This window comes from Periplaneta americana, chromosome 2 (genome assembly GCF_040183065.1).
Source record: "Periplaneta americana isolate PAMFEO1 chromosome 2, P.americana_PAMFEO1_priV1, whole genome shotgun sequence".
NCBI classification, from domain to species: Eukaryota; Metazoa; Arthropoda; class Insecta; order Blattodea; family Blattidae; genus Periplaneta; species Periplaneta americana.
This window is the reverse complement of record NC_091118.1, coordinates 55,827,777-55,849,614: the sequence shown is the minus strand read 5'-3', so window position 1 is coordinate 55,849,614 and position 21,838 is coordinate 55,827,777. Positions and strand designations below refer to the sequence as shown.

At 35.7% G+C, this 21,838-nt stretch overlaps 1 protein-coding gene across 2 annotated transcripts in view; it reads left to right on the top strand.

Moving 5' to 3' along the window:
- The window catches only part of LOC138693878 (uncharacterized), a 756,839-nt gene that overhangs the window by 284,851 nt on the left and 450,150 nt on the right, over positions 1-21,838 (top strand). The window lies entirely within an intron of this gene.

Below are 21,838 nucleotides of genomic sequence, written 5' to 3'. Positions count from 1 at the left end.
CCATTTGTCAAGCCGCATTAATTCAAATTGTTGATAAGACATTTATCCACCCAGCAGAAAATTCACTCATCATATAGCCATTCAGTTTAGGATGCAATAATTGTCCCGGCAAGTACCATTCACGCATCCACCAATATAATTGTCGAGTAAGCCATCAAGACACTTATGACACTCATTGAAATCACACACTTCCAAAAGACACTCTTTCTCCAGTCCACAAAGACATTCGACCTTTATCTTATGAAGATTAGGCTATTTGTCCACCAAGCCATAAAGAAACTTTTCTCCTTTGTCCATTAAGACACTTACTCGTCCTTCAATCCATCAAGATGCTCGCTCACCTAGATACTCGTCCTTCACCAATCCTTCAAGGCTCTCACTCATCCACCAAGGCATCCTCACGTTCCCAGAGACGTCTACTCTTCCACAAATTCATCAAGAGACTCTCGTGAACAAAGAAACTACCGTAACTCACTTATTCAGTCGTCCAGCAATCCATCAAGAGATATTTGAAAGGTTCAGAACCATAGTGGGCCAAGCGCTATTTATTAAAAACGGAGAGAGCAAGGGTTAAAGTTAAGTGAATACCATAGTTTAATGAAGATAGATATATCATTTAGTTTTAATGTGTATACTTTATATTACTTGCTAAATTTTCCATTGAATTATGGTAATAACTTAATTTTAGTAAATGGCGCTTGGCCCACTATGGTTCTGAACCCTTAATTTATCCACCAATCCAAGATGTCCATTGTCCAGCTTTGTAGAGTAGCGGTTAGCATGTCAACCAATCTATGAAGACATTCGCTAGTACATAAAAACAATAGGCCTAATTCGTCCATCAAGACACGCGTCCACAATTACACCAGTGCTACTACTAATCTACCAATCTATCAAGACATTCACTAGTCTACCTTTCATCGAGACACTCGACCACTAGTCCAGGAATGCATCAAGACATACACTCTTGTACAAAGATACTAAACTTCTCACGAAGACACTCATTCATTCACCAATCGAGGTATTATTCACTCGCGCACCAGTCTGTGAAGACACTCGACCACATAGACATTGATCAGTGTTGCCAGACTAGCGGCACTAAAATTCACGCACGTAAAAACCACGAGACTTTAGAATAAATTTTTATACATTATAAACATCCAGAATATATAGATATATTAATTAAATAGCTTTCTGCATCCAGCGCTGGTCTAGTATCCCTCCGCTATTCACACTTTTATTATCGCCACAGTAATTTTAGAAATAGGCCTGTCTTACATTGCATGTAATATTTTCATCTTATTTTCCTCTTCTTGCTGATGTTGCTCATGTTTGCTCCAACTGTATATCTAATACTGTCTAAAAATAGGCACGAACAGATGAAAATGTGTACATTACCTCGCGCATGCAGACAAATGACACAACAGGCTTTCAAAGAGAAAAACAAAAATATTCCTCTGACACTGGCGCTCTAAATACGGTCGAATGGATGCTATGCTCGTGATCATAACGTTGAACAAAGATTCCACCAAAGTCGCTACTATGCAACGCCTGCGTTATTGCGCGAAATTTGAAACTGGAATCGGTTGCTGTATTAGAAGTATCCGCTGGCCGCATGCAGACCGAGGGCTGTGGGTTGTACAGACCTGCTCTAGAGTCAACTATACCGGTATTTTATATGCACATTTATTGTTTAAATAACCAAACAATTTAATGGCTATAGCTGTGAAAATTACACACAAAATTCATGCTGTCAGTCCTTCCACACAACATTCCACACAGGAATCAAAATTCCACACAGCTTGGCAACACTAAATGTTGACTCACCCAGTAAGACATTCATCCACAAAATAATCTATTCAAGGTATTCACTTATTCACAAAGACGCTAACCTATCCACTCGTTCACTAACCCATTAAGACACGTGATGAAGGATCGGTGGAACGGAGAAAAATTCTCTCCGGCAGGGAATCCGAACCCGGGTTTTCAGCCCTAGCTGCTGACGCTCTATCCACTGAGCCACACCGGATTCCAATTCTGATGCCGGATTGAATCCTCTCAGTTTAAGCTTCACCTCTTAGTTTCCCTTTAATAGCCAACCCCCAAGCACTGTGTCACAGATGTGTGACAGTGGCACAATGTCCAACACACTAATATGCAGAGGTGCACTCATTACGAGTGAATAAGTGGCCGGGATCCGACGGAATGAGCGCCGTTTTAAAACACAAGTGATTATCCTTCATCACATGATAACGCAGAATTCCTGCATGGAAATATCATATGTACTTCTGTACATCGCTATAACCCATTAAGGCATTATTCAGTTGTCCATAAATCCATGAAGACATTGGATTATAAAGACATTAAATCATTAAGACACTCTCCCATCCCCAAGACACATTTTTGGCAAGCTGATCCTTCGCTTCGTAAATAAATAAGTCATGTCACCATTCTGTGATCAACAATAGACCCTTTCAAATCTCCCCATCCACCTGAGCTACGTGCTACTTAATTCAGCGCCGTCAGCTCCAGTTCTACAAGATGCAGTATCAGGGAATTATATGCAAATGGCGCGACATTTCGCTCCGCAGCAACGGAATCGCGTGTGAGCATGTACACACGTTGACGCTAAAACTGGAATTTCCAAGATTTGGCACTCGGCTTAATGTGTGTAACATGCTCCGTCTGTAGACGAATGCAGTGCCCCGGGACACGATTCTGAATTACTTATATAGTTTAGTAGGTCAGAGAGACACTGTAGTGTAGACTGGAAGGGTGCGGGTTTCATTCCAGGCCGAGACAAGCTGTCTTTCACTGCGACATGGCTGTTAATTTCGTCAAATAAACTAACTACCAGTGACTGTTCCCAAATTATCACTTTCTTCATGCACTCCCTTTATTAGTCTATTCGAGTAAGTAAGACTAACAGCGCCCGCAAAGCCGAAAACCCGCACGACAATATTCTATACGTCGTCGTCGCGTCGTTGAAGTAAATACTGCTTGTGAGTGTTTCGAGACGCCGAGATTGATCACTCCCGAAGTCCCGAACGTCAAGCAGTCTTGAATCGCCACAGTTGTTTATACCTCACTGAAATTTTATCTACTTTAACAACTGTTACATATGTGTAGCCTAAACAATCAAGTAGTTTATTTGAAACATCATCTCTACCTTTCAGTGTATAATAATCCGTTCCCCAGTCTTTATTTAATTATTAGGCCCTTATTAAAAGGCTAGGAATTTTCTTTTCATATGTTTGAGATCAAGTTTTCAATCTCAAGTAAAAAGATTTTAAAGTTATGTTTTATGATATTGTTCTGTTTTGTCTTTTTGTCTCATTTAATTATTTATAATGTTATTTATTTCAATGATATATGTTATTCAAACTTACGAAATCTTTCCACGCCGACCAAATGCTATTTCGAGAATGATGAATAGAGACCGAATTTTAAAGGGAATCCTTTTTTTATTTCCACACGAAACGTAAAATAATTACGATGTTCAAAAATATCTTCCACCCACCAAATTATGTGGTATTCACTTCCCCATTTTTCCCTTTTTTTAGTCCATATTCCCCTTTTTTCCCCCCTTTTTTTTAAAAACATCTCTTATTTTGGTCCTTTTTTGACAGATAATTTAGTCAATTTTTTCTGATAGGCCTGTAACTTCCTGAGCAAGGGAAAATAAATATCGTTCTTCTTCGATTCTAGACATTGAAAAAATAATAAAGTTTGCTGATTTAGAGTTTGGATAAAAAGACAATTTTCACCTCTGGTTACTGTTGATGTTGAGCGGTCATTTTCTGTTTATAAAAACATTCTTCATTCAAAGAGGCAGAATCATATTGAAACATATTGAAATGTTGAATGTGATCAAATACAACACTTTCCTTATGTTGTAAAGCGATAAATGTAAGCTTGTGCATACCAGGTATGTCCATAACAGTGCTGAAGTGTGTTTTCAATTCAAATAGCACCCTTTTGAGGAAGTAATATAGTCCTTTTTGAAGTCATTTTTTGGCTATATGAAATACAACACTTTCCTTATGTTTTGAAGAGAGAAATGTAAGATTGTGTATGCCATGTTTATCCATGAATGTGCTGAAATGTGTTTCGGGGACTAATATAGTCCTTTTTCAAGTCCTTTTCTTGGCTATAACTTTTTATTTTTTTTTTTTGTCCTTTTTTGATGAAAAATCTTCCCTTTAAAATCCTGTCTCTAATGATGAGCGAGACTCGAAGTGCACGAGAATGACCAGAGGAGACTCGAAAGACAAATGCAACGAACACAGCGAGCGAGAGCGGCAGTTAGTTTTGTTCATTCTAATATCTACAATTTATTAAATTTAACATAATATTGTATTTTCTCATGAGATTTGTAGCTTGAATGTATGCACTCATATTAACTAGTAAAATTAACGTAATATCACTTTCGAATTGAAGCAAAACACGAAGTGAAATGAAATTAAATTTGTCCTGTCTTTAAAAATTAATTAATTTATTAAGATACATAATCATATAATCCCTTTTTATGCTCTTCATTGATTTGTTTTATGACATCCACATTCTACATTTGCCTGTAATACGATGAATCCACTCTCCTGATACTTCTAAGCACACGACATCCCCGTAGCTGCAATCTTCTATCTTCAATCAGTGACTCTTGTGTTCTCCTCATATTTCCATTTGTAACTATCGCAATAGGGCTCATTTATCACTTTTTTCATCATCGTTACAGAGTATCCAACACTTGAAAACCTCAGTATTTTGCAGTGAATTTTCACCGTACGCTTGACTAATGATATGAATTTCTGTGCCACTTCTACCATTCAAAACACAGAATTCAGTAGCACAATGTTAACACTCCACTGCTGGGATATCTAACCGATCCGTCATTCTAGAATGGTTGCATTAAAATAACAATAGCTGAACTTTAGCAGCTAGAAAACAATTGAATACAGCACTAAGAATGTAAATACGTGTGACATTTTGTCGAATAAATGTTTAGAGACACCCCTTAAAAGTAATAATATTCACCCCGGTCGTTATACAGTGTAGCTGTCCTATATGTTATGGTGATATAAAAGAACAGTGGAAAAGAAACTTCTGGCTGCAAGTTCGAATGTTTTATTTCTTTCAGTTGAAAGACAATATTCATTTTTTGCATTCTAATATTCGGCGGAAGAGCATTGTTCTTATAACCGAAAATTACGTATTCTGATAAGATAATCAGTTGAATGTGGTAGTGATGTTGCTGAAGAAATTAGAGATGAACGACGAGGGAGAATGCGAGACTAATAGCGCCCGCAAAGTCGAAAACCCGCACGACAGTATTGCCTGTCGTTGACTGCTTGCAAGCAAACGTTCCAAGACTTCGGGAGTGATCAAATCTCGAACGTCAAGCAGCCTTGAATCTTCAGTTATTTATACCAGACTGAACTTTTATCTGTTTTGGCAAATGTTATATAAATCAAGTAACCTATTTGAAACATCATCTCTACCTTTCAGTGTAGTAATCCGTTCTTCAATCTTTATTTAATTACTAGGCCTTTATTAAAAGACTAGGAAATTCTTTTTCGTATGTTTGAGATCAAGCATACAATCTAAAGTAAAACAAAATGTTTTATTTAACGCTATGTTTTATGTTTCTTAGAAATAAAAATTTATTTTAGATTTTTTTTCTTTATTTATATAACCATGGGTGATAGTAGAACCAGAACATTTTGATAACTGTGATACTGTTTTCTTTTGTCTTTTTGCATAAATTAAAAATCTCTAATGTTATTTATTTCAATGATGTATGTTATTCAAAGTTACGAAATCTTTCCACGCCGACCAAATGCTATTTCGAGAATGATGAGCGAGACTCGAAGCGCACGAGAATGACGAGACGAGACTCAAAAGACAAGGAGGCCTACAACGAACACAGCGAACGAGAGCGGCAGTTAGCTTTGTTCATCTCTAGAAGAAATAGTATCTTTTTTATTTAATGGCTCGTCCAACTTCATAAATTATTCAGCGTCGAAATTTAATGTGACGGAGAAATGCACGAAAAATTTTGCCTGGAACCCCTCAACCAAGGACAGGGACATGCCGTAAATCTACGATACAGCACCCACAGCTTTATTTCCCTTACGAAGGAAGTCCTGTTAAAGAATTTATCGGCTTTTAAAATCTAACAACCACATTTAGTTGAAATATTTCACTTCATTGATAGAGAATTGATTTTGCTTTATATATTGGGTTCATACAAGATTTCTTAGGGTTTTTCCGCTGTCAAAAAAGTTTTTATTTGTTATGTATAGAATACCAAAATTAATCAGTAATATATTCTCTTAAATTAGCTATGACTATCTGCCAATGTTGGGGTAGTCTTTCGATTCTACATCTGAAGAAATGTGCTGGTTAGGAGTTAAAGTCGTAAAGCCAAGTTTGTAAAACATGTTCGTTATCAAAGCAGTTGACTTGAAGATCGGATATAGAACGGAAAAAGTGGAAATCTGAGGCCGCAAGATCGGAACAATATGGGGGATGTGAAATCATCTCCCAACCAATCTCCTGGATAGCTGCTTTCGTCATGTTAGCGGAGTGCGGGCATATATTATCGTGTTGCTGCAGTACTTGAGGCAGTCTTCCCGGTCATTTTTTTTGAATTGCTGTCGCAAGGCGTCTGACTTGTAGGCGCTATATGTCAGCAGTTATGGTTACATTCCTGGGAAACAATGTGTAGTACACGACCCCTTCTATATCCCTCCAGACGCATAATAACTTATCATCTGTGGATGGACACTAACTTTCATATGGGGTTTTGTGTGTTGAAACGACAGAACCATTTTCTTGTAGTGCTTTCTCCGATGATATTCTCCTCATACACGATACGAATATTTCGAGCCGCCTCCGCTGCATTTCCTCCTTCATTAAACTCAAACAGAAGAATATGTTGGTAGTGTTCGTTTCCCCCCCCCCCACTTGATACTTCATCTTCTTTAGCCCAAAAATAGCACAAACTTTCTTGAAATCCTCAAAATTTGTTTTTATTAATGGTCTAAATCGTACAATGACAAACGTTTTCGACTACCTAGTCATCAGGTCTACGAAGAATACATAATTACATTGTGAACACATTGATTGTAATAAATGAGATGTTTGCTGTCAAATAGTATTTGTAGTTAAAGTTAAAATTTAATTTAAAATTATACATCTGTATAAAAGTTATTTATGTGTAATGCAGTAATCTCACTATAGATTTTTATTTATCTGCAAGAAATCAAAACTCGAGTGGGGTTTAATTGACTATTACATGATTAGAAGAAATTATTTAAAGATTAGAAGAAATAAAGTACTGTAATGCAATAAAATATTAATTGAAATACTAAAATACTAAACTGTCTGGAAAATGTATTATTGTACTATCTCATCAATACAAATATCCCACTAGATGGCAGTAGTGTGTTATGATCGGCTGTTCTCTTGTTAGCAGTTTCGCCAACTATACAATCTTCATTGACCTCTATGGACAATTAGTAGTCAAGAAAGCTTTGTTGATTCAGTTTCATTTTTATTAAAACAGTTGCATTCCACTTCAATTATCAATATAAATAAAGATTGCCTGATACGTGACTGTCCATAATCTCATACAGCAGAAGCTATAATTTAACCTAAATAATATAAACAAGATAAATGATTGAAAAGTTTTAATTAAGGAAGATGAAATGAACATGAATCATTTTAAAAGATACAGTTATTGAAAGTACAATGACAGCAAACAAAGAAATAAATGCGAGATGATGAAAACAAACAAATGCTAGGGAGGTGATAAAAATTGTAGGATAAGTAGCCATGATTGGTTGAAACACGTCGTTCCATACCGTTTTATTGGTCAAACGTAATTGACGTAGTAAAACTGTAAGTAATAGTCAGTATAAAATGATTTAACTATGCACATTAGCACTCAATATGGTAGCCATAAATAATACAATTGTGTATTACAATAAATCTTTTACGATGCTACATAAATTTGATTGCAACTAATTTTACATTATTTTGAAGAGTTTGGTGCAATAGTGGATGTAGGGGAGAGTCGGGTAGTATCGGACATAGGGTAATATCGGACAGTGCGTTTCTTTCATCTACCACAGATGGTAGTACCTGAATGACGTGGTTACGTAACTGTATGCGACATCACAAAAACGTAACCATATATACTATATACGAACTGCTGGCTCGGTAGTTCCAATTTCATCAACATTTGAAATTAATCATGTAAATGAATATAGATGTTTTTGATGTTATTTCAGTTGCTTTATACAGGGCGGAAGTGTAATAGCCTTGCAGATTTCCAGAGCGAATAGCTCACTTTTGTATGTAACAAAAATATGTATCATATTGGTGGAAAGTTCATAGTTTGTTTTTTTTCCCCCCCAAATGTTTAACAATCTCTTATCGCTAACTACTGCGAGTAGGATCGTGATTTTTGTTCATATCGATAGAAAAACTAATAAAGAATAATTTATCCCTTTGGCGTTTTTCTATAGCGTGCATGGTTTTCTTGTAAATTTAATTTTTAAAAACCCCTAAATTCAAACAATTGCACGAAGCGAATGCGTAGCAACGTCTTGCCAGCTTAGCAGTTTACGTACGGTGACTCACCGAGTTCGATGATCTCTTACATCTGTATACGAGTAGTGTGTTTTAGCGACGATGTTGCCGGACTGCTGAAACTTCCAACTTAATTTTCTAATTAACAGTGCATTTAATCACATAACGTAATATAGGTTTTCTATTCATTTACGTGTAAAGAAACCACAAAGAGATTAATAGAAGCATTTCATCGGCATGGAAGGCGTTCTAGAGCCTGAAGTTCATATGGATGGACAAGACAATCAACCGCAAGCTAAAGTTCGAGGCGCTAGAGACATGTATAATCCCAGTTTTGCTATGCGGCTGCCAAACTTGGACATTGTCCTAGAGGCAACGCTCAAGTATACAAACATGCCTGAGGAAGATGCAAAGAAAAATACTGGGCATCACGCTACGAGACAGAATGACAAACGAAACACCACAAAGACTGACGAACACTACTGACGTAGCAGAACAAACCACGGCAACGAAGTGGACCTGGGGGGACATGTGGCGAGACTACACCAGACAAGATGGACCCACGCAGTCACGATGTGGGACCCCTACGTCGGAAAGAGAGGACAGGGAAGACCACGGCTCAGATGGTCTGACATGTTTACCAAAGAGGCGGGGAAACAATGGTCGAGGACAGCAAAGAACAGAGTTTTGTGGAAAGAACTAGGGAAGATCATTGTAAATAGATAACGTAATCAGTGTTAAGATAGTGTAAATAGGAAAGTCAATACTTGTGAAAGTGTGATATAAATTTTGTAAATAGCAAAGTCTGTGTTGAGAAAGTGTTAGTTAAATAGTGTAAATAGCAATCAGTGTTTGTCAAAGTGCTGGTGTTGGTATTATGTGGACAGTACATAAAATGAACAAAGAACAAAGTGCTGAGACTAAGTAAAGTTCAACAGGGTTAGTAACCATGTCATTACCAGGGAAAGGATTTATATGTAAATACATATTTACTTATAAAGCTAATATAATTTATATTTTGCATTATCTTTATGTTTCACAATGTGTAGGGTTGAAAAATCCTACTTTTATTTTCCATATTTTTCCATATTTTAGAGTTTAGTACATATTTTCGTTAATTTCCATATATTTTCCATATTTCATATAAAACAGTCCATATTATATTAGGTTTAACAATAAAACAAAACAAAATTCCATTAACTTTTAAAAATACATTTCAACAATAGAGATTTAAACACATGTTCAGTAATCCCTTTAACATCAGAGTTATTTGAAAATTAGCAGTCCTATCAACAATGGGAAAGTAAGTTACAAAACTGTATTAATTTAATTTAAAATTTTTAACAGACTTCAGTTGTGCAGCTCAACAGTTAAATGCCAGTCAGAGTACACATAGGTTCAGTTTTGTAAATCATACTATAAAGACGGTAAATATGCCAAAAGTACGTCATTCAGTCAATTTAAAATCAAAACTAACAAGTTACATTTCAGAATTTAAAGAAGTTGGTTTATCAACTGACAATAAAATATTATTTTGTAATTTGTGTCAGTGTGCAGTATCATCTACACAAAAGTTCCTGGTGCAACAACACATTACAACTAGTAAACATCAGGCCAACAAACAACTAAATTCCAAGCAGAGACAATTGTTTTTAACACAACCAACAACATCGAATGTAAGATCTGAGTTTAACATCGACCTGTGCCGTTCTCTCATCTCTGCTGATATTCCTCTCTACAAACTAAAGAATAAGGTCTTCAGGGAATTCCTTGAAAAATATACTCAACATACAATCCCGGATGAGTCAACACTTAGGAAGACGTATGCTCCATCCATCTACGATGAGACAATACAGAAGATAAGAGATGAAATTAAAGATAGTTCAATTTGGGTTTCCATTGATGAGACTCCCGACAAAGAAGGTAGACTTGTTGGTAATGTAGTTATCGGTTTGTTAAGTGAACAATATTCTGAACGAATTCTTTTACATTGTGATGTTCTAGAAAAGTGCAATAACAAAACTATAGTTAAACTGTTCAACGAAGCTATGGGTATCCTGTGGCCAAAGGGTATTATGTACGATAATGTGTTATTCTTTATTAGCGATGCTGCCCCTTATATGGTCAAAGCTGGACAAGCATTATCTGTTGTATATCCTAAATTGACTCATTTTACTTGTGTGGCGCATGCATTTCATCGTGTGGCAGAAGTGGTCAGAGACAATTTCCCTAAAGTAGATTTGTTGATTTCATCAGTGAAAAAAGTATTTCTCAAAGCTCCCAGTAGAGTTAACGTGTTGAAAGAAATGTACCCTGAAATTCCATTGCCACCAAAGCCAATTTTAACTAGATGGGGTACATGGCTAGAAGCAGTTGAATATTATGCCGAACATATAGACTCTATTAACAATGTTCTCCTTGCATTGGACTCTGAAGATGCAGTCTCAATTGATACTGCGAAAACAGTTACCTGTGACATAAGTGTGAAGAATGACTTAGCTCACATTCAGCATACATTTTCATGCATCATAAAAACGCTCAAAAGTCTCCAAAATAGGCACCTTTCACTATCTGAAAGTTTTGAAATTATAAATAGTACTGTGGAACAACTGAATCGTGGTAGAGGTAAAGTTGCAGATGCAGTAAGAGCTAAGGTGGACACTGTACTTTCAAAAAACCCTGGATATGAAGAACTACAAAAGGTTGTTGCTGTGATGAGTGGTGAATCAACAGTGAAGATTAACTTGGACTTATCCCCAGCAGACATTGTGAAATTGAATTATGTACCAGTTACTTCTTGTGACGTCGAACGCTCTTTTAGTCAGTATAAATCTATCCTCAGAGACAATAGAAGAAGATTCACTTTTCAGCACTTGAAAGAAATGTTTGTAACCTATTGTTATGGTAACAGACAATAAAAATTGTGTTTTGTTGAAACTACATTGGAAGATAAGGTACGTCCATTATATTTTTTGTTTAGTTTGATTAAAATGTACCAATATTTAACGTACATAGTCATTTTTTTATAATTTTAAGTCCATATTTAATTCCATATTTTGGTAAAAATCCATATTTAATTCCATATTTTGGTAAAAATAACTACATATGTATTTACATATTTCATATATTTTTAGTCCATATAAATCCGTTCCCTGGTCATTACAGTAGGCTATACACGACAAGCTCGTCTGGATTGGCTCACCAAGCGAGTACATCTAAGCCATCCCTGTCGAAGGGTTCTAACCCCATCACAGGAGGCCTATGTCCAACATGCGACATCATGGCTAGCATTCATTCATTCATTCATTCATTCATTCATTCATTCATTCATTCACGTGTATCCTATCGTCTCTTTCAATCTGCAGGGTTATTTCACTTCCACTCTGTATGTATTGTACAGTAGTGGCAAAAAAAAACCGGACCGACCCTTGTAGCCTTGTTCACTCCAGAGCCACGATAGACTGGTAACTAAGACTTTCGTGGTTGGAATCCTGCCTGGGAAGAACATTTTTTTTTGTTCCTTATTCAAATTTATTCCCAAAACTTTTCGATTGCAGCGATATTTTACTACTTAATTAACTTATTCCCAGAACATGAATTTTACCAGCAATCGAAAAGTATTGGGAATAAATTTGAATAAGGAACAAAAAAAAAAAAGATTCCATCCCAAGCAAGATTAGAACTATGAAAGTCTTAGTTATCAGTCTATCGTGCTCTGGAGTGAACAAGGCTCTGAGATCAGCTACAAGGATCGGTCCGGTTTTTTTGCCATTACTGTACTTATTACTGCCGATGTAGGTTATGGAGTGCTGTTGCTCATGTACTGCTGCGGTCTAGGTTTACATTGTGGTGAACGAAGGTTTTTTATGATTTCTTTGTATAAAACGGATTTTCTTTCCGCCGAATATTAAAATATAAAATATATGCTTGCCTTTACACACAAAAAGATAAAACCTTTCAACTGGAAACCTTAATTTCCTTTTTAGTGTTATTTTCGCGAACACAACCTACAGAGCAGTTAGAAGTAAGTTTAACGAGCAGGGTCATGCATTCTTATTTAATGGAATGTCCTTAAACTTTTTGCCGGCACTGTAATTCCCCATACAATGCCGCAGTAGTTCCATGAATTTCTCAAACGGACTAGGTAAATGAGAATGTATGTGCTATTTCACGTGGAGCTGTTAATTTCCCTTAACCTTTATTCGTCTGTTGTAACCGCTCAAGTGTGATGCGCATACTTGGTGCCAGAGGATATACATTGCTCACTTAATGTAAATGAACTTGTTTCGCGCCGTATCTAACAGCGCTGTGGGATGCTGTTCAAACAAGCACTAAACTCTATGTGGGTCAAGTGTGATACCTCTTGGCATTCCCGACTGGCGTCTTCGCATTAGGTACAATGTGTAATCCAGCGTACTTCTACTAGAGCGTAACACAGGTAGTACGAGAACAAGTCCGTTTCTTGAACTTGGCGTGAAGGACTTGGATTAATGCTGAAATCACTGCAGTCCATTACTTATAACAACACATTACACTAACAAGCCAGAACAGTGTTAAGGCATCAACATCGAACATCAGCGTCATGAAGCTGTGTTAACTCTGCCGGGAGAGTGGAAAGTTACGTTCTGGACCAAGCCCCGATGACGGAGTAAAAGAGGGTCGAAGTGTGATACCCACCATAAAACTCCTGAAACTACCGAAATAAAAAAAAACATAGAAGCTCTACCTCTTTCTCACTTTGTTCATCAGTGGTTGGTTTGCAGACAGAAATGTTGTTTTTAATTATCATTATCAGTGGCGTACGCAGAATTTTGCCAACGGTGGGGAGGGGGAAGTATTATTTTCTTTTAAGGGGGCACTCATCTTAAAAATTAGAAAAAAAAAAGTGTTATAGAAATGAAAAATTAAAATTTCTGCACTAATTTACGTGACAGAACTAAATCAATACCCAGAATTCTTCCCCTATTCATTGAGAAGACACAGTGAAATACACAAAGCCAAAAAATAAAAAATGATTTGATATTTCAATTAATGATTGATTAAAAATTGAAATATTTTTTATTTTGAAAAGTATTGGATCTAATGAGCTGAGATTTTGCATGTTACTTTCCATGTGTATATTAAACTTTTTCTCCAAATTTGAAAAAGATTGGTCAAACAGGAAAAAAGTTCCAAAATATAGTTGAGTGTCCCCTTAAGTTTATTTTTATACGCTTAAGCATCTGTGGTCGTCATCAATTCACTATCACTAATAATGTGCCACGAACGTCATGGATTTTCCTCAGTATGACTAATCATGTGCCACAAACATCATCGATTTTCTTCAATCATTAATCATTATGAACGTCATCAATTTTCTTCAGTATTTAATAATATAGGCCCTATTACGAACATCATCAATTTTTCTTCACTATCTTCAATCGTGTATTACAAACGTCATCAATTTTCTTCACTATCATTAATGTATTGTGTAATTTCCAAAAATTGTCTGCTCAAACAATTAAAGAATCACTATAATAGGCTATATTTATTTCATTATAGACTTATGTATTATACAGAGTGATTCATGAGGATTTTCCGTCCTTTACGGAGCTTATTTCTGAAGACATTTTGAGCAAAAAATGTCATATAAACATAGTTCCTATTCTCAATATTTTCAGAGTTACACTAATTTCAAATTGTTTGAAAAATACGTTTTTTCTTTAGTTTGAAGGTAAAAGAATAATACAAATAGAGAATGAACCATTCAGAAGTACCATTTCTTTAATTGGCAATTATTATGAAGCTAAAAATGTGCTTTCAACTCCTTAGTTGCTTCGTACAGACATCTTTTTCCATTTTTAACTAGAAAATTACATTATTCTTACGCACTTACCACAATTATTACAAATCACACCACTTCCACCGACTTAATTATTTGCAGTTCAATTTTGCATCCTAATTTACAGTCTTGGAGAGTTTACAACATATTTTTTTTTAAATGTCGCCGTCCACTTGAGTACACTTGGCCGCACGCTTGTGAACGGCACTCGTCGCGCTACGTAACTGCATACGGCTATCTTTGATTTCCGTAGCGCTCGCGCTGGCTGCTGACTGCACGCTGACCAAGATCACGCGTTCACAGCAATGCGTTCCAATAACGAAACGTAACTCTGTAAATATTGAGAATAGGACCCATGTTTATATGACATATTTTGCTTAGAATATCTTCGGAAATAACCTCCGTAAGGGACGATAAATCATCGTGAATCACTCTGTATCTAACATACAGTTTTTTCTTTATTTTATATTTTTCTTGCTTTTCTTTTTTATACGATGAAAGAGTAATGGAACGGAGAAAAATTCTCTCCGGCGCCGGGATTTAAACCCGGGTTTTCAGCTCTACATGCTGATGCTTTATCCACTAAGCCACACCGGATACCCACCCCGGCGTCGGACAGAATCGTCTCAGTTTAAGTTTCAACTCTTGGGTTTCCTCTAGTGGCCGCCCCCTGCACTACGTCATAGATGTCTATGAACGTAGTTTTCTTTACCTTTTCTGCTATCTTAATTGTTCTCTTGAGTTATTTATATTTTTCTGTATTTCTTCTGTTAACTACATGTTCATGATCTTCAAAATGGTCTCCTCATCTTTCACAATATTTGAAGATACCAGTGGAAAGAGTACATTTTGTGTGGCCTATTATTGGCTTAAATAACTGTCAATATAATTATACATTTTTTGTGAATAGAGGACATGATATAATTTTTAACATGTGTGCTTTTAACCTGTAGTATATACAGTGCGTTCGCTTCCCCCTGCAGCCGGGCGACTGACCTAATTGCGTTCTGTTTCAACAATCAGTTTGCTTTACTGAAGCGCTTTAAAAAAACGCCTCAAGGCCACGCGTGGTGGTTTCCATGAGCAGTCAGTTTACGCTGTCTCTGAATAATCCTCACACTATAGACGAGCTGAAAACGATATAACGTTCACGAGGATATTTAATGAACTTCAGCGTGTGAATGGAAATTTTATCAGAAGATGTCAAGAATGCATCAATGCAGATGGACACCATTTTCAGCATCTTTTGTAACAAGGTTAGTACTCAAGTGATAACAATAAATGAGTAGGATAAGCTTGAGGATTGATACACGTCGCTAACTAATGCTCCGCGCTTGCTGGCCGGCCGCAGGGTGAAGCAAACGCACTGTATTTGAGGAAGCGGGAAGTATGTGTATTGGTTTGGAGTGGAGTGTACCGCTTAAACTGTGTGGTTGCGGCATGCTCCATTCATATACGCATAAATCATTGTTCAAAGTGACTGGAGGATTTGCTTCAAATCATATTGATCGCGGTACAGACTGATTAATGGATCGCTCTGTCAATTTCTCATGGCCAATGCTGTCCAAAGTCGTCGCTGATTGTTTCTATAGCTAGGGGGAGGTTCGTGCTTCCGAGATGAGTAGAATTCCAGCTTAAGTTTATTAGATTGCATAATTTATTAACAGCTCAGCGTTATTCGTATTACTAGAGCGTCGCTTTACCACCCTGGGACTCGGGTTACATTGACAGTACGTTCAACATTGTGTTCAGTAAGAACGGTGATGGGGTGAGTTGATTAGGGGTACTTTACTTGCCTCCATAGCTATTCTAGTTTATCAAAATTATAATATCTCTATAATCACACCATGAGGGACTGTCGGACATTGTCGTCCAGAACTGTGAACTATCCTATGCCATATACAGATTAGAAGTAATACGGGGTTATTCGTAAGTCCGTCAAACATTTTAAAGTTTAATAACAAGTACGCAACATATCATGGTAATTGACATGCCGATAGAGGGAAAAACTCCCCAAGTGTTTTTTTTTTTTTTTTAAAGGGATTAGGTACAGCTTACAGCAGTAAAATTTTTGGCAATGCTGTATTAAACATTTTTTCCCTCCATTATTAGGCCTATACTGTATCTTGTACAATAATGAAAATTGGTATGAGTAAAATATTGTCCTACTATATGAAAAAAATGTCTTCACGATTTTAAAAAAAATATATTCAATATGATGGCAGTTCACTGTGCAGTGATGAAGCGTTTCTCTCATAACTCATAAACTTGTTAAGGGTATATATACGTGAACGACCACAAAAATTATCAGAAAATGCAGGCTCTAAATTTCTAAAATTTTGAAAGGAAATGACCTCACAATTGGACAAAAATTACAAGGTACCACAACAAGGCTTATTAGAACTTAAATATCTGATAAAAGTATAAAAAAGATACTAATAATATTTTTTTAGAATTCACTTTTTACTTTAAATTAAATTTTCCAAAATTTGAAGATCTTCACACATATTATTTCATACCTCCACAACTATTAAAGATAGAATTCTGAAATTGTGTACACTTATTTAACATGCATTTTTGGAAAAGGTAGGCTAAAATAATGCCCATTTTTTTTTAAATTAGGCACAAAACATTATGTAAATTTTAATATATTTTATATAGGAGAAATAAAAAAATTAGTTGTATTAAAATAAACAACTCTACATGTCTGAGAGTAGTCTACTTTTCAGAAGTAAGTGTGTATTACATGCAGGAAAAATATTAAAGATGTCAGAGAGACTATAACTATGTGATGATTACCAAATGACGTAAATGCAGAATTCTTTTGTTTTTTTTTTTCATACTCTGATAAAACTGGTTTGAAAAATATTATTACGAACCTTTTTTTATACTTTTATCAGATATTTAAGTTCTGATAAGTCTTGTTGTAGTACCTTGTAATTTTCGTCCAATTGAGAGTTCATTTTCTTATAAAATTTTAGAAATTTAGAGCCTGTATTTTCTGATAATATTGTGGTCGTTCACGAACATATACCCTTCACTATCCCACTTAAAGAATTTAAGTAAATTATGCTGTCGTTAACTTTTTCATGTCCTCTGTCTTTTATTTTATTGCTGAAACTTATATTTATAATATAATGCTCTTTCAATTACAATCCTTAATAAATAATATATATTTTTTATTTTGTTTTAGAAGAGAACACTGATATTTGACCATTTTAAATGAATTTATTTTTTATCAGACAATTTATCAAAGGTAGAGAAGTGATTTTGCATCATATTGTAGATATGACATTCATAAATACACACAAAAAAATTCATAACAGAATGAGGGATAGTTTTTTAATCGTAAAATTATGTTTTTTATTATATAGCAGAACGACAGTGTTTTACACATACTAATTTTCATTATTGTACAATGTACAATAATGGAGGGAAAAAATGTTGAATATTTCCAAAATTTTACTGCTGTAAGCTGTAGCTAACCTCTTAATAAGAAAAGCCCCTGAGAGGATAAAAAGAAAGGTGGGAGTACTTCAAGCCAAATATGCTCGAAATCGGTGCGACGGATATGACGTCAAACTATACCTTTTACGCCCCATAATCCACCGCGAAATATCGCCAATTGCCAAATATTAAATTGCTACTATCGGTTTTGGTCATACGTAAACGGATTAGAATGGATCTGGAGGTAACAGGACTACTAGCAGATTATTATATCAATGTATGTTTCACTATATATTTATTAAAAGTGTTATGATTGTGACATGGACTGATCACTTCATTTCCACATTCTTTCTCTTATCAAGAAGGATGTTGGCACTCCTTCATATGTTAAAGCATAGGGGGACATATCAACGGACATATTCTACAGTTGAGCCGAACAGAATATTAGCTTATTTATAAAAAAATAACAGCTGCTGAACTTGACTAGTCTAGACTTTTGAAATATTCACAACAACACGAAACAATTTGTAATCGTAATAATATGAACAAAACAGCTGAGAAACACGCCGGAAAAAGAGATGAACTATGGGTAATTTGACGGCCATATTAGTACACCTTTTTGGTTCCACCGCTTCAAGCTTAAGACCCGGGGTTGAAAAGCCCGCTCTTAGTTGCCATGATTTATGACTAGGTGGCAGTAGTTATCAATAATGGCAAAATGACGTTTGTGCGAGATCATGCGTATTTGCTTGGTTTCCGCACAAAACCAATCCGTGGAAAGTCTAAAATTCCACATTCAGTATTACCAACCTAACACACATAGCAATTTCCCTCTTCTTGCCGCTTAAGTGACATATTGATTTTACTGCTTTAGGCTTTTAACATATTATTTTTAGAGACGTTCAATATAGTAATAATTATAAATTTGAAATTACCACTGCAATTTCACCTAAATTGCATTGTTAATTATTTTTTTTTTAATATTTGCAAAAATTAAGTAAACTCTAAATCCTTACCGTTTGTTTTAAGTTCACATTTATAGACTGGGGGGGGGGGAAGACAGACGTATATCACGGCCTGCTGGAGTATAGTAAACACAGAAAACATTTTAAAGCAACAATATTGAAGATAGATATTTTTGTTTTGCAAATTTGCCGTCATTGAACAGAAACCAAGATGGAGATTTCATTGCAACTAATTAGAAATTCCTCTTTCAGGTATGTAATAAACGATCTTCGCACAAAATAATGTACGATACACGAGCGGTATGTTTGTTTCCATGTTCTCGGAAATTAAAAAAGCTCAACTACGTTTCGCTTTTTCAAACTTTTCCTCGAACATGAAAACTTCAACATACCGCTCTTGTAACGCATATTACTATTACTAAACGCGAGCAATCGATTTGTATGTTGGAAATAGAAACAACTCAGAAATAATCTGAGGACGGCAGAAGAATATAAAAAAGAAGAAATAAACAGGATGAAAGTAAAAAGAAGAAGGAAAGGTCTGCGCGCGCTCCACTTTTTGAAGCTCCTATCCGAGTATTACGTGGGCCCCAACCCACATTAAGTGAATTGTCCCACGGCGGTTTCGCTTGTGATGTCGTTTGGTTGCCCTTCTCGTTGCCATGGCAACCAGTAACAGGATTTTATGCCTCCTACGAGCAGTGCCCCCAAGGGCCTGCGGGGCGACGGGCCGGCCGCTTCTCTACCAATACGGAATTCTTGAACGGCACCGCAGTTATGATTTGCACGGCACCTCACCTGCCGCGCGTGGCAGCTCTCCTCCCCGGGGCCGCCCGGCTCTCTCGTTATCGTAGTTGTTGGGTGTATACACGGACTTTCAATTTTAAAGAAAACCTCTGGGTTGGGTGTCATTACCTGGAATCAGGTTAGGCAACACGGGGAGGAAGAGTAGCGAGAAACGAATAAAAATCGTTAATTAAATTAAACTTTTTAAAGACTGTGTGGGTGTTTTGACACCCCAGACGCAGTTTTTTAAGGGCATATGTACGTGAACGACCACAAATATTATCAGAAAATGCAGGCTTTAAATTTCTAAAATTTTATAAGAACATAACCTCACAATTGGACAAAAATTACAAGGTATCACAACAAGACGTATTAGAACTTACATATCTGATAAAAGACAAAAAAATGTTACTAATAATATTTTTCAAACCAGTTTTATCAAAGTAAGAAAAAAAAATTCTCCAGTTACATCATTTGGTAACCATAACATCTGACGACTTTAATATTTTTCCTGCATGTAATAAAAACTTATTTCTGAAAAGCAGACTACTCTCAGACATGTAGAGTTGTTTATTTTAATACAGCTATTTTTTTATTTGTCCTATATAAAATATATTAAAATTTACATAATGTTTTGTGACCTAATTTTTCTATTTTCAAAGAAATGGGCATAATTGTAGTCTACCTTTTGCATAAATGCATGTTAAATCAGTGTACAAAATTTCAGAATTGTATCTCTAATGGTTGTGGAGTTATGAAATAATATGTGTGAAAATTTTAAAATTTTAAAATAAAAAGTGAATTCTAAAAAAAATTTTTAGTAACCTTTTTTATACGTTTATAATATATTTAAGTTCTAATAAGTCTTGTTGTGGTATCTTGTCATTTTTGTCCAATTGTGAGTTTATTTCCTTATAAATTTTCAGAAATTTAGAGCCTCCATTTTCTGATAATATTTGTAGTCGTTCACGTACATGTACCCTTAAATTAAAAATACATTACAAGCTTTTTATGTAATGCCATTTTTTAATTGTCAGAGTTGCTTTCACTTTTATAATTTTTTTCAATGTTTTGTAGATTATTTACCTATGTTGGTAGTAGCCTACCGGTTTTATAACAATTTTATTCAATTATTTAAATAAGTTCTACATCTTAACTTATGTCCGCCAAGTTATAGTCCCGTCGCTCTAATTTCCGGCAGCCAATCACGTTGCAGGTCGTCTACATTTAAATGTGTGCGTCTTGTGATTCGTTGATGATGACGTTATGCATTTCCCAAGGCTCTTTAAATTACTAATATAATCGCCCGCCATTTTGTTTCTTTCGTTGGCGTTCGCAGAAATCACACGAGGACGTTATTTGCTGCTCAATTATTTGCTCAATTACAGTGCGTTTGATTTATTATCATATCAGTTACGACAGGATAATGTTTAACGGTGTAGCAAATAGATTCCGCTTCTGGTAGCTCGGCAACGAAACAACAAAAATGGCGAACGACACTTTTTCATTTTATTTTATTTGGTTATTTTACGACGCTGTATCAACATCTAGGTTATTTAGCGTCTGAATGATATGAAGGTGATATTGCCGGTGAAATGAGTCCGGGGTCCAGCACCGAAAGTTATCCAGCATTTGCTCGTGCGAACGACACTACGTACCTAGACTTTATAGAGCCGTCACTTCCTAAGACGTAAGCAAAGAGGAGGAGTCACGCAGGGAATAACAGCGTCGCGACTATAATAGATGGGATGTTGGAATATCCCACATAGTCTTTACCGTCACTTTCTAATTTTTTTAAATTTTGAAATGTTTTTTTTTATTATGTATGTTGGTAGTAGCCTACCGGTTTTACAGCAACATATTTAAATAACATTGTTGTAAAACTGGTAGGCTACTACAACATAAATAATCTACAAAACATTAAAAAATATATATAAAGTAATGGTAAAGACTATGTGGGGTGTTTCAACACCTCATCTTCTATTATAGATTTTTTTATTAAGTTGTCCTACAGAATAATATCTGTAATATTGACAATTAATATTTGAGAAGAAAAATTCGCTCCAGCGCCGGGGATCGAACCCGGCTCCTTGGTTCTACGTACCAAGCGCTCTGACCAATGAGCTACGCCGAACTCAATCCAAATATTTCTTCTCAAATATTAATTGTCAATATTACAGATATTATTCTGTAGAACAAATTAATAAAAAATCTATAATTTTCT